The sequence below is a fragment of the Ambystoma mexicanum genome, chromosome 5p, assembly GCF_040938575.1.
Source record: "Ambystoma mexicanum isolate Mex_15411 chromosome 5p, UKY_AmexF1_1, whole genome shotgun sequence".
NCBI classification, from domain to species: Eukaryota; Metazoa; Chordata; class Amphibia; order Caudata; family Ambystomatidae; genus Ambystoma; species Ambystoma mexicanum.
In genome coordinates this window covers 748,694,380-748,709,221 of record NC_090930.1, presented here as the reverse complement: position 1 = coordinate 748,709,221, position 14,842 = coordinate 748,694,380, and positions in this window count along the sequence as shown.

The following is a 14,842-nucleotide window of genomic DNA, read 5'->3' as shown; positions in this document are numbered from 1 at the left end:
CCTCTTTTGTGTGGTAACCTATTTTATTTCCAAATGCTCTCATTCGCATTCTGTGGCAATTGTACTGGTTCTCTCTAGGCTCCCACCTAGATCCCCCCTGCAAGGCATGCCATTCATTGTTGTGAGTTACCTGTTCCCCTCCTGTGTCTTCCTTTGTTGTGACCCTGGCACCCCTCCTCCCCTTCCTCCTCTTCCCCCGGCGCATTCCGAGTTGTGTGCCACAGAACTGTGTGTCTCTCTGTCTCTTCTCTCACCCCCTTCTCCACCAACCTCCTTCGCTCCCCCTATGGTGCTCTCTGTCTCTCCCATCTTCTATAACTGGTACTCTATCTCTTACCCTATCCCTCTCATTAAGTTTGGATGGAAGAAGTTCAAGAGGGACATCCTGGTCTCCAACCCAGGCCTCCCTATCGCTGATACCTACACCAGTGCTTCCAGCAGACAAACTCTCATTCACTTCCTCTTTGTCGTCCCCTCTCCAGACTTATGGACCCTTCATATGGTTTCTGTTCTCTCTTCTTTCTCCTCCTCTCCCATTAATGGTGGCACTAGGTTGGAAGTCCTCTTGGCCCCCTTCCACCCCTCCAAAACCATCATTAATGTCTATCTGAACAGCACTGTCTTGGTTCAGTGTCCTCCTTTTTGATAAGCGTTTCCTGTGTCTTATCAACTTCCTCTCTTTTCCTGCTACGCCACCTCTCTGGCACTCTCAACTTCCTCCTCTGCCCACCCTCGGGCCCCTCTACCACCTCCAGAGGGTGTACCTCAAGCCTGTACCACTCCACAGAAGTCTTTCAAATGTGGCAACCTGCGCCACGTTGCTACTGTGAACTCTCGTTCTGCTGTCAACTACTCCTCTGATATCTGTCGCCTCCTTGAAGAACTCGACCTAAATGTTCTTGCTCTCACCGCGACATGGTTTACAGCCAGTTCTGTCATGAGTTTTGACACTCTCCTCTATGTGGGCTACAAGATGCTCTCCGAACCCAGAACCAACTGACTTGGAGGTGGTGTAGCCCTGATCTTTCTGGAATGGGTCCCGGCCTCTGTCATCCCTACGCAGGCCTACTCCTTCTTTGAATGCCTAGTCTCAGGCTCTCTATCTCTCCTGGCCTCTTACTAAGTGTCTTAGGAACATTTACTGAAATCAGCTTTTCAAAATATAGTTAAAGATAACTTGAGAGAGTTAGCTTAACATGCAGTTAATCTTTTCTTCTTGGCACCCAACGTGTTTCGAGAATAACATTCTCTTCATCAGGGGTTGATTTTTTCATCTTTTCTATGAAACAATATACATGGCAACATTTTAAAAATAGTATGTCCACATCACTTCATTAAGCAAGGCAAATCATGTAATTACTTACAATGTATGAGTATTATAACCACTCTAGTCAAATTCACCCCAGAATAGGGATTATCCAATGATCAAATCCATAGTTACAATGTGCACGTATTGATAAACACCCTTGGAAACTCTTCCACACAATAATTCAAAATGTATATCTGTTTTCAAGTAATCTGCATTTGATCACAAACAGTAGACCAGTTATTTTACACTAGACTCAGTTGTACTTATTCATTTGACCACCAAAATTGAAGTACCTCACTCCTAATGTGGTTACATTCCTAAATAGCTGAGTACCTCCCAAGTAGCCATATCTCACCTTCTTATATGAAGTGCAAAACCTCTTATGCTCGATAGTCTACTCCTCCAATGCCCATGAAGGTCATTACATACACCAAAAGCTGATTAGTTTCATATTGTCTCGCATCTGCACATGACTGCGTGTTATCTGTAGTGTAAAAACGCACCTAAACTTTGGGCACACAGTGTTCACATAGGGATTTCACTCATATATGATATTATGTAGTCTTGTGTCTCTGGTATTCGGTTCACGAGTATAAGAGTTACAAAGCAGAAGCTCTTCTACTTTAGAACATTGCCTTGGATATTTCTGCTGTACATACTTACCCGTGTGCTAGATTGGAGCTTCACAAATTCCCTTGTGGTAAGCAGGAGTAACAACGCTGCCGTAAAGGCTGCATGTTGTCATTGTATGAAAGCGCATTTGGTCAACCTCATCATGTATTACGCTGATGACGTTTTGTGTATGTGACGTGCAGAATGTAAGTAGGAGGTATATTTGTATCGTGGTCGAGCTGGTAACTCGATGTCTTTTATAAATAACACAAAGGTAAGTATTAGGTGGTAACATACTGATATGTTACACACTCGGCTACTGTGGTGTATACTTAAAGTAAAACGTTAATATTTTCAAACCCTAGTTCGTTTAGCCATTCGAATTGAGATTATCACATAAGAAGGAGACAGATAACTGAACTTGGCATATCATACAATCTAGTAGTATATTAATTCCTTTTCCCAATTATCATATGGATTTCAAACAGGTATGATTGTAATGATCCGACCTGGACAACCAATTGGGCGGATGTCATCAGCTTGTAAATATAGTTATGAAAAGTCAGCCAAAAACTGTTCACTATTTAATTAGGCATGTAGATTCCAGTGCTGGATCAATTTTGGAGGGCAAAGAGCTAGATTCAACCACACCCCATGGGTGTTATATTTATCAACTGATTATAAAACTGGTGTAACTGCCCCTCTGCCTCTCATGAGTGCAAATTCTACTGCATTCCTTAAATCTTATTTGTTGGTATTGCGACAATTGTGTCATTTGGAGATTCTGTTACGCATAGATATGCTTTTTTGTACAGAGGAATAATATATGTTGTTGGTGTTGTGACCATTTTGTCCCAAGGAGGTTCTCGCTTGCATAGCAATGCCCATCATGTTAAAAATAATGATGACACACTAGATTTGTGTCTGTCCCTCAAGAGTTCACAATCTATTTTACATCTTAGTTCAGAGAAATAATATTTATGGTTGATGTTACGACAATTTTGTCCTCAGGTTCTTCTCACTTGCATAGATGTGCTCATTATGTTAATAATAATGACCCCCTGGTCAAGCGTCTGTTGCTCAAGAGTTCACAATCTATTCTACATCATATGTCCTGTCTTGCATAAAGACCTTGTCATGTTTAGCCCAATAGTACAACGGGGTATTTGGTAGAGTTGACACTATGTACCTATGTGTCCATACCTGCTCTCAACAGTTGACATTTATAGAAGAGGACCTAGATAGTATTCTTCATTTATCCTTAATGGGGGTATTGAATCTAGGTGATTTATCCAGTTAAGTTCCCTTTGGGACAATCTTTTCCTTAAATCTCCCCCTCTAGGGGGCGGATGTAGGACCTCTTAGACTATGCATCTCAGTTGTGCCATAGTGTGTCTGTTGTCTCTAAAGTGTCTATATAATGGAGACATAAGGTTTGCTGTTGAAGGCACGTCCCCAGACAAGTATCCCAATAATTATATTAAACACACCCCGTTAGGGACTGAGACCAGGAGATAAGGTTGCAAAGATAACAAAGTTTATATAACATGAAAAATGCCAGCAAAGAACTCTGCTGCCCGAAAGCGCTCTGCCAAAACTTACACGGCAAGCACATCATAAGGTACAAACATGTCAGTCATGGTATATGGTCAGGAATCACAATACTAATTGGGGGGAACACAAAGCATGGCCTACTCTATAGGTGATGCCAGGCCCTAATTTACTGCTGCTTCACAGTCGATCTTGGTGCACGTGGGTCAGCTGGGCTCATTGCCACGGTGAAGGTCAGTTCGCTGAGTGCAACATTCATAACTATCTAAGCTACATAACATGAATCAACGCATTATAACCAAATGGCATATACCTGATTATCACATGAAATGGGGGTCTCAGGGAGGTAGGGAATAATATATAGATATGTTGACCCCACATTCAGGGCTCCACTCGTACCACAGTCCTTTGACCCAGGGGTCTTGCTTCGGGGCTTGATCTACTGCCTACTGTCCCAGGTGCCTCATGATATAACAGACATGTTACTATGGAGAGGATATATTGCTTCCCAGGATTAGGCCTACGGTGGGTGTCCTGGACTGCTCAAAGCAAAGGGGTTAGATGGTTATCAATATTAAACGAGTTGGGGGCTCGGGTCAGAGATGCCAGGTGGGCCCTTTCATTGTGGGGGTCAGAGGGACACGGGCAGTTCACTGCAGATGGATGGGCCTTTGTGCTGGGGCTGGTTCCTATCTCACGCTCTGTGCCGAGCGCATTCTTCAAGAAATTATACTCAATAATTGCAAAATTCAGAGGACAAGGGATGGGTGAACTTCCGTGAGAACAAGGCTTGTGCAGTGCTGGCTTGCTATGTCATGCTCTGGTCTCTCTGAGAGAGAGGCCTGGGATGCGGGCGCTGCAGCCTCACTGAATGGTAGCTTTCGGGCCTAGTAAAAAATGGCGTCTAGGAAAATACTTAAAATACTGCAATAGCAAATGGAATTTTAGTAAGCGGAGGCAGGCGAGATTTATCATCTATTTCTCTGTGATGGGGGCTCTGTGCACGTATCATAAGGGGGCGGTTTTGTTCCTGTTAGTTTACTCATGCATCTCGTGTGTAGGGGGTGGGGCAGGACTACTTCCTCCCCAACATTCCCACCATTTCGTTACTCCTACAGTAACAAATATCCTCCCCCAGTATTTCTGCATTCGTGGCCCCTTTGCTCTGCTTCCTCCAAAAGGGGGCTACCTTTTATGGGCATCCATGCACAGCACACGCTGCGCAAACTTCCCCCACACCATGCATATGCTTCGGGAGTACAGGTCATGCATAAAACCCCCATCCCCATCTATATCTACCCACACTTCTGTGTTATTTTCAAGGTATTGAAGTTGTGCAATTGTTGTGTGATACTAGGTATCTACCTTATCCCCAGTGTGGTATATTGCAACCATTCGATATTTAGGATCATTGTTTTCTCCTGTTTGTTTTTGTACTTCTTGAGTGTCATGAGGCATGTTCTTGCTATTTCTATTTCCAATGGTCATCATCATCCTTGCACTATCAGGTACCGCCTTTGCGCAGCACCTAAGGCCTAGCTGGCACACAGAAGAAAATCAACAAAATGAACACGATGATAGGGACCAGCATCTTCATAATTGTCCCAAGCCATGAGGGCACCCAGTCGAACGCCATGCTGAACCAGTCCATTTTTTGCACTCCTGCGTCCTTTTTCATTTTGACGCCCAGCTCATGCACTGCTTCTATCACATGCGATAGTGTCCCATTGTCGGCATCATCAGAAGGTCTGAATGTGCAACATGTACTCCCGATCCTTTTACAAACACCGCCCTCCATAGCTGTGAGGAGCTCTAACATGTAGCGATTTTGCATCAACATGAGTCGGAGTGCTCTTTGTTCCTCCTTGATGATGTTGAATACTTCCTTTGTGTAATTTGCCAGCTGGATCATATCCCACTTCACAATTTGCAGCTACTTGGCATTTGCTCTTGTCTGAATTCTGGGCACGAGAGAAGCAAAGAATGTTTCTGATGAGTTATAAAGTTTGCATTCATCTGGAACTTGTGCAAGCAAATCAGATGATTCTTGTGACAGATAGTTAGAAGAGCTTTTTTTCGAGAACAGGCAATCATGCCGCTCTTCTTCAGAAAGTATTTGAAAGATGGGGGGTGGTGCTGTTGGTAGGAGCTCTGTGATCCTTGGTGCTGTTTGTCCATCGGAGGTCAATGCTCCCACCTTTAGGTGCTCCTCAGGTATGATCAACAGTGCAGAATGCAGTGTTGTAAAAGCACAATAGCTCCTCCAAGAAGGTGAGATGCGCAGGTATGCTCTTTTGCCACAAACCCAGCAATGGTCCATAAGTGCTGCAGTCCCTTTTCGAAAGTCAGGAATGATTATTGTTCTGTTGCAATGTTTGTTTGCACCCATTAGCACCTTTCCTTCACCATAGATACACACTTCATAGGTTTCTTATTGCTGGATTTGGATAGGTTTTTCAAGGGCGGTGACCCACGTTAGTCTTTTGATATGCTTTGTCCAAACATGGCCACATGTTTTTTCTACCAAGTCCAATTTCTCATCGGAGAGGCCACTGAGCCCCTCTGCTTTGCACATGAATGTGGATGCTTACCATTTGTTTTCCCCCAAAGCTTGTGTCTTTGATAGCCAGGAATGGTTCTTAAGAACATTTATTCTCTTTCAGTCCCACTTTACATTTTCTGTCATCTGGCGGGAGATTCATCTTAACTGTATGTGCCTGAAAGGTACCCCTTATACTACATAGTGCAAGGTGGATGAGACACTGTGATTCTTCTATGGGCACGTCTTGGGGCACTAGAACCTTGGGTGCCCCAGATGCATGCAGTATCAAGGACCACACGCCTTCCCATGGCACTCATATCTGAGTACGAACTGCTAGACTGGCCGGGATGGCAAAGGTCCTCTATTTTATCAAGTCCTAAGCCATGGTAGGCGTGTTATTTATACTACATGTGTCCCTGCTCCTTCTTCTGGTATGCATGAGGGACTGTCTTCTCCCTATCGTGCTTTTGCATGCCCTATCATTATTGCATATTGACCTTTGTACGTGGGGTGGTAATAGCTGAACCATTAAGCTGCTAAGCAGGGTGAACTAGGAGCTGCTACATGCAATATCAGAACTGAAAGGCAGTGTTGGCAGGTTGCTTTGCAGTGTGGAAGCATCATAATTTGCATTGAGTTTATACACAGTAGTGGGGAAGAAGTTAGTAGGTGTGGCTTTGGGAATTGGGGTCAGCAACACATTAGATATTCCATCCAACCTTGAGGTGGGCACTATATTTGGTTGTGAGGCATGTTGCTGAACAGTAAGTATTCAGTATTTTCTCAGTCACGTTATTTACAGATAGAAAAACATTTGGAGTTATGTTTGTTATATTCTTATATCCAGGTTAAGTTCAATGAAACATTGCTGCTAGACATCCATGTTACCCCCATCCCTCTTCTTTTATATGGGTCCCCCAGATAAAAGACACTCCCCAGTAAATCCCATAGCTAAACATCAGCATAAAAAATAATACAGCACTGAAGCGCAACCCGTAATTATAACTGTACGCGTGGGTTGTACTCATTCTATTCCTACCGCTATCTAACTGAACATTAGTATTGAGTGGCGCCAACTCCATCATCGTTGCACCTTTAGAGCGGATTAAAATGGGGCGGTTGTTAATGAGAAATTTAGACAGGACATGAGTGTGTAGGAAAACAGAGGAAAGAAATGAGTCTGGAGAAGAAGAGAGATATAGAAAGAAAGAGACAGAGAAAGAGAGAGAGAGAGAGAGAGAGAGAGAGAGAGAGAGAGAGATTTGCATAATACATTCACATACACTTTTTCTTTTTTCACCTGTTATTTTTCTCTGTCAGGTCTTCAGTACCATTTTAGGGTACTGCAGCATTCGTATGTGAGTTATTCCCATTTTCTGAAGTCACACTATCATGTGCTTTTCAAACATCTGAGAGGTAAATCCAATATTGCAACCCTTTCACTTTCACACCGAGCGGGATGCAATAGATTACCTCATAGGGGTCGTGGAACCTTGGTGAGTTCCACTTCCTGACAAAACTTTGAATGTATACCAATTCGCCTGGCAACAGTGGTTGTACTGGGCTGTCCTGAGCTGCAGTTGTTGTGTCAGTTTGATTTTCTGTCATGAAGGGAGGGGCTATTTATTTTATTTTTAGTATTTGTATAGCGTGCTGCAACCCATGGGCAGAGGGCATATTTGTTTTGCTATAATCCGTACTTTTCCTGTGAGTTGCGTGAGGTATTCCTCAAATTCCGCTCCCAATACTGTTGCGGATTTGTGCGCATCAGATGCTTTCCTCACTGGAGACATGGGCATCTGCATGCGTCTACCAGTTAATATTTCGTGGGGTGAGAGGTGGTGGTCCTTGCTCAGTTGTGTGCGCAGTTGAAATAGTGCCAGGGGCAAACAATAAAAACAGTTTTTCTTTAAGGAGTGACACAGTTTTGATAATGTGGTTTTAAGGAGACTGTTTATCTTTTCTACCACTCGATTCGCTTGCAGGTGGTAAATTGAACTCAGTTAATGTTTTATTCCTAGCAGTGAAGTGACGTCTTTGAACAGGTCATTAACAAAATGAGTACTGTGTCTGATATTATTACTTCACATATCCCCCACCAGGGGGAACACTTCTCTCACAAGGAATTTAGCGGCACACTTTGCACTTGGGTGGGCACAGGGCTCTGCCTCCACCCATTGGGAAAAGGGACACACCACCACTATGAGATATCTGGCACCATTACATCTTTCACCAATGTCTGCATAGTCTATATGCAGCTCACAGAATGGCTCTAGCGGGTGGGGCAAAGTACCTCGTAATGTTCATAGAGTCATCCCTGAATTGAATACTTGGCATGTGGTGCACTCAACCACCATTTTGCTGAGGTGTTCATCAAGGTTTGGTATGAACCAATCTTCTTGGAAGTCGGCTGCTATGTGTTGTTTTGAACTGTGTGCTGGAAAGTGTAATTGTACAAATGCGATGTGCAATAACTCTACTGGCATGACAATTTTACCTGTGTTGTCCTGTCTCCATGGGAGATCAGTGGGTGACTGTGTGCACCCTCGTTTAGTCCATATTTCTTGTTCATCTCTTGGGGCTCTTTGTTGTAGTTCTATCAATTGTGTAACGGGTAATGCATTGTACCCGTCCTCCGGTGGCAATTCTGTTTTGCTCACCAAAATACATTCTGTGATCATGGGTAGTGGGAGATACACTGCTTCTTTTGCTGCCATGTCTGCGGCTGCGTTTCCCAAAGATATTTCGTCTTGGTTTTGTGTATGTGCTTGGCATTTCACTATAGCTACCACTGAGGGTTCTGCCAAGGCATCAATCCATTTATTTAGCAGTTCTGCATGTTATCCCTTTCTCCTCCATCTAGAGAGCCCAGCATGTACCTTAGTGGTTACATGCGCTGAGTATGAATAAATAGTCACTGCGCATCCTTTTGCTGCCTGCAGTGCTTCGATCAGTGCTAAGAGCTCTGCGGCTTGCGCTGAATAATGCATGGACAAGCGTTTTTGTATCAGTACTTCGTACTCTCCCTCTTCCATCCTTACCACGGCAGCCCCTACATGTTTCTGACCTGTTTCTTGATCGATGGACGCTGACCCATCAATGAAGAACACTTCTACCTCTTCCAGGACATGCTGCCTTGCTTTAGGAATGTCATTTTCTTCTCCCTCGTATGTTGCACAGTCGTGCTCTTTCATGTATTGTGCAGTACATAGCTCTGTGATGAATGTAGCAGGGTTCACTGTCTTACACCTAACTACATGGATATTTGGGCTGGACAGAGTCACCTCATAGGCTGATGCCCTTAGGGTACTGAGAATAGATTTTGATCTCTCTAATATTTCAAACGAGGAGTGCTCAACGAATAAAGTGACAGCGCATCCCATTACAATTATTGAACTCTTTTCAATAGCAAAGGCGGCTGCAGCAAGAGCTTGTTCGGATGCGAATTGTCCCTGCATTACGGCGTCAAGTGTGCCACTGTAGTAGGCTAATGGCTTGTGACCCATTGAGCTCTTTTGTGTTAGTACTGATGTCATGCGTGTACCATTGGAATGTGAGATTAAATAAAACTCCCTATCATAATCAGGGGTTGCAAGTACTGGTGCTGTGGAAATTAACTCTTTCGGGTCATTAAATGCTGCTTCATCTCTGGTGTCCATGTCATATGTCTTTTTTCTTTCTGTGCTTCTTTTGGCTCTTGTAAGAGGGGCCTTGTGTAGGCCATGTAGTCTAAAATCCATGCTCCACTGTAATTGCAGAATCTGAGGAACTTCTGCATGTCCTTGGCACAATGTGGTTTGGCTGAGGCATGCAGTGTTGCTGCTCTGTCTGGGATGATTCTTTTGCTATCTTTTGAAATTAATTGGCCCAACTATAGAACCTCAGCCAAGCAGTACGGCGGTTTGTTCTTGTCTACCTTTTAGTCTTTCTGTGCAATTGAAGGAGGGCGATGGAATCTCTTCGACAACTTTCTTCACTGTCACTGCACACCAATAAATCATCCACATATTGAATGGTAGTACTCAGGACCTGAATGCTACCAAGATCTTCATGGAGATTTCTATTGAATATGCTTGGACTTTCACAATAACCCTGGGGCAAACTGCGGTGTTCATACCGCCTACTCCCAGAGTAAATGCTGTCAGATATTGTGTTCTGTATCGAGGGGCACTGGAAAGAAGGCATTTTTGAGGTTGACCACAGTGAAGTGGGTGGCTTGTTTGGGAATGCTACACAAAATGGAGGCTGGATTTGGGACAAGAGGACATTCTTTTTGGACAATATCATGAAGGGGCGAAGATCCTGGATCGTACGCCAACTCCCCCTTTTGCTTTTTTAATGGGGGACACTGCAGTATTGCACAGGGAGTTTGAGGGGAGAATTATGCCTTGCTGCAGGAGTACATGTAATGTTTCTTGGATCCCTTCCTCGGCCTCCCTGGACAAGGGGTACTGTTTCACCCTGGGCAACACAGCACCCGGATTGAGGGTTATCTTTACAGGGGTCACTTCTTTCAAATATCCCACGTCATGAGGGTTAGTGGTCCACAGGTGCGGCGGCACTTGCAGCAAGTCTGCATCACAAAAAGGAAGGTGGTGGTCCACTGATGACAGCCATGAGGGGGCTCGGTACCTTTCTGATTTGTTCCATAATATCACATGGAATACACATTTCTAATATAATCTCTCCATCAGCATTGTCGTCAGCGAACAACACTTCGTCGGTCAACTCTTGCAATGGTGTATTGGGGTCAGTGCATAAAACTGTGTGCCACTCACACCCATGGATGTCCAGTCCAATGGCAACAATACGTTTAGCAGACACTTGCACTCCTTGCAAATCTAATGAGAGGACGGTACCAGCTACTATTTCTGGGGTTGCCACGGGCGGAAGACAAAATCAGAGGCTACTCTCCCTTGTTTCCCTGTCAGTTCTATTACTGCCCTCGCTAACACTCTGATACCATGGATGAACATGTCAGGATTTACTGGCACCCCCCTCACTCTTATCACATTTGCCATTGTGTGTATTAACAACATTGGTTTGAGGGCACACATTCCCGGGGTTGAGCAAACAATCCCTCTTTCTGTGAATGTTATGGTCATATTTAGTTTGCTGAGTAGGTCTCTATCTAATAAGTTGGTAGGGGAGCTTCCGTAATACAGTAAGGGTGCTCTCACTATTTTCCCTCCTATTTTAACATCCAAATCTTCTGTATAAGGAACCATGACTACAGCCAAGGGAATCCCTGCGTTTTGAGTCTTCGATCAGATAACGGGAAATCACCTTCACAAATGAATGATTTCTCCACCCCTGAGTCCACCATAAAGGTGAACTGCTTATTTCCTATCTCCGCCCCAACCAGTGGTTCCTCTTCTGGGTGCAAGATAGTCACTAGTACTTGACACGCGAGTGCTCTCTGTGGGCTGTCCTAGTCGGGGTATGTCTCTGTCCCTGGGCAAGAAAAGACGTCTTCTCCAAGCACAGACGCTCCTCGATAAAGTGCAGGTGCGCCATTTGCAGTGGTGGCGAAAGGGTTATTATTGAGTGTTTCTTGTTGACTGGGTCTGTTTTGTGGTGCTTGCATTTAGTTAGGCGGGTGCCTGGTCCTGTTATACCTGGGGGGGCGGAGGAGGTGGTTGTGAGTACTGTGGTGGAGTTTCGCATGCCCCTTGAGGAAGCCCGCACGGGATCCCCTGATGGGGGTGCCCATACTGGGGTGGATTGTAATACTGTTGGTTGTACTGGTAATTCCCTCCTTGCCTGCTGCAGCATTCTTGTGAAAAGTTATCCCATCTCCTGGAGGTCCAACATTGCCCTTGGTTCCCTTCCATGGGTCCCTGTCCCCCGAAACTTCCTCTCCTCTGTCCCCGGGATCCACCTCGTCCTCTTGCAGGTCTTCCTTGCCATTGGGGTCCCATATATTGTTGCTCTCCTCCCCACAGTTCTTGCCCATTGACTGTCCAGACCGCTCCCATTCTTGCTTGTGTTGCTACACCCTTCCTCTCCCAAATGTTCTGGGGATGGTGCGGCTGTTACAGCCGCAACCTTCACTAGTTTTGATTGTACAAGTTCTGCTTCTTCTACTAACCTCCTTTGAACAGTTTCCTTTTCTCTCTCATTGATCCTCCTACAGTTATGTACTATAATGCTCAGATTTTCCGGCCATCCTTTGGCTTCTATTCCCGCTATCTTGTCTAGAGCCTTCTGTACCTCCTTTGGTAACCCTCTCTTTATAATGAAATAAAATATGGACGTAGATGTGTCCCATGATGTGCCGTTTCTGCGCGCAACATCTCTTGGACCCAAAGAATGAACTGCACAGCATCTTCCTCATTCCCCATAGTGCATTGCATTATCGAGTGCAGGTCGGGGGCATTGGGGAAGGTCTTTCGCAGCGCATCCCACACTTGTGCTTGCACATTATTAAATGATGGTCCATCATGGGAGTCATTACTTATGGTCACACCTGGGTATCCTTCTTTCACCCACACTGATTCTGCCTGGTCACCTACTGCGGACAAAAACAAACTCTTGATATCCCCTATTGCCAGAGGCACTCCCGCTGTATTCTTTTCAAAGGTATATGTCCATTTTCACGCGCCCACCCTGAGTGGAGGGATTGATTTGAGTATGTTAATTTTATATATCTATGCCCATGGGACGTAATGGGGTCGTCCGCTCCCTAGTGAATAAGGGGCATTTGTCGTTTGTATTTCCCCTTTCCATCCTTTACACCGATTCCCTTCTTCTTCGTTAGGGCCATTCTCCCATTCCTGCTTCTGAGTCTTCCCTGCCATGCAACTCCCACTAAGGGGCTTGCCCACTGTACTTGTTGTATTCCTCCTACACACCCTCCTCCACCTCATCAAAGTTGCTGCACTATTCCTTGTCTCTTATCGATCCCACATTCTCATACCCCAAGCTATTCGCCTCTTCTTCACGTTCTACTCGTACTGCCCGTATGGGTGTACTGTCAAGCTTGAACAAGAAATCTCCCGATTTTCATTCATTTTCTGGGAGGGGAGGTGTTTTGCTTGGGAGCTGGCTCTCTCCCTCTGCTCTTCACGTTGCCTCACATGCTACCTGTTGTCGAGCCAGCTCTGTGCGAGCACACTGCGCTCATTGATTACTTAGCACAACATTAAAATGTGTGTAACCATGAACCATATATACTCAATTGATCAGCCATATGATTTTGATTTGAGTTTTAAATGGCTGTGACATCTGCTTTCGATTGTTACTCTGGGGTTGTCTTGCTTTCTGTTTCTGGAGAATTTTAGAAGTGGAAGGAATGGGTCTGTGTGAGTGTGCATGACCAGAAACCAAGTGCACTGAAATAATCATGGTAGGGGAGCATATAATAGCATCTTAGAATTCCCAAATAATTTAAGTAAGGCTGAACCTTTCTCTGGTGGCAGGTCCTATTTGTCTGATCTTTGTGAATGCATCTCAAAACCAGTCTGCAGATGAATAGGACACTTTGGTACTGAATCACAAATCTATCCACTATCTCCTCACTAACATCAAAATGAATGGTATCAAGTCTCATGACATTATCATGGCAAGAAGAATTGATTGGATTGGGACATATTCTCAAGGTTATGGGTGTAATGTTGTACTACTTACATTTTGATAAAGACACATTGCAAGCCATTTAACCCCTCAAGTGCCAAGGGCGAGGTATCTTGTCCTTGACACTATGTTTGCAGTGCTTTGGCACCTTGTTTTGTGCGATCCCTGCAAAGCAGGGATCGCACAAAACTTAAATCCACCCCCTGGTCTATGTGAGGGGTAGGTCCCTCCTCATGGCCCTGGGGTTGGATTTCTTTCAGTTTCACGTAAGCGTGCGTAATGCACACCGCCATGAAACTGAAAATGAGAGGGTGAGTCTCCACCTTTCTCTCCCTCGATCTGAATGGCTATTGTGCCGTTCAGATCGAAGGAAGTGTCCTTGGAAATGGGAGACGCTCCCCTTTCCAATGACACCTTTTTTTCAAGCATTGCTGTGCACAGATCGGGCGCAGAGCGCTCGATCCGTGCCCAGCAATGCCACTAGACCACCAGGGATCTGTTTGTGATGTGGGAGGAGGGGGCTGCTTACAGTAAGCAGCCCTATCCCCCCTGTCACCCAAAGCATGGGGCCATACGTATTGAAAAAAAATGTTTTGGGTGGGGGTGGAGGGGTCGGGGGTGGGGGGTCCCACCAGACCACCAGGATTTTTTGTGCCTTGGAAGGGGGTGTGGCCCTCTCCCCCCACCCTAAGTGGATGGGGGGCACTCATATAGCCCTCCCTGGGGGCAGATTTCTTGTTACATGAGATGCCCCCCATCGATTTGGGGTAGGGGGGAGAGGCCACCAGAAATATTGGCACAGGGCCCCCCCAAACCTGGGGCAGTATATTTTGCCCCCCCAGGGGGCAGATGGGCACACACACACATGTGCCACACATGTGCCCATCTGCCCCTAGGGAAGTGGCAAAACAAAAAAACAAAAAACTATTATAACTTGATTTGGGTGGGGGTGGGAGGACCCAGGGGGCCCACTAGACTACCAGGATTGTTTGTGCTTGAAAGGGGGGGTGGCCCTCTCCCCCATCCTAAGTAGATGGGGGGTTATGTAGCCCTCCTTGGGGGCAGATTTCTGCCCCTAGGAGGGGGTACAATAGATGGCCCACATCCATTTGGAGTGGGGGTGAGACGCAACCAGAAATATTGGCAAAGGCCAGTATGTTTTGCCCCTCCCTGGGGGCAGATGGGCACACACATATGTCCATCTGCCCCTAGAGAAGGGGCACAAAAAAACAATTATAACTTGTTTTGGATGG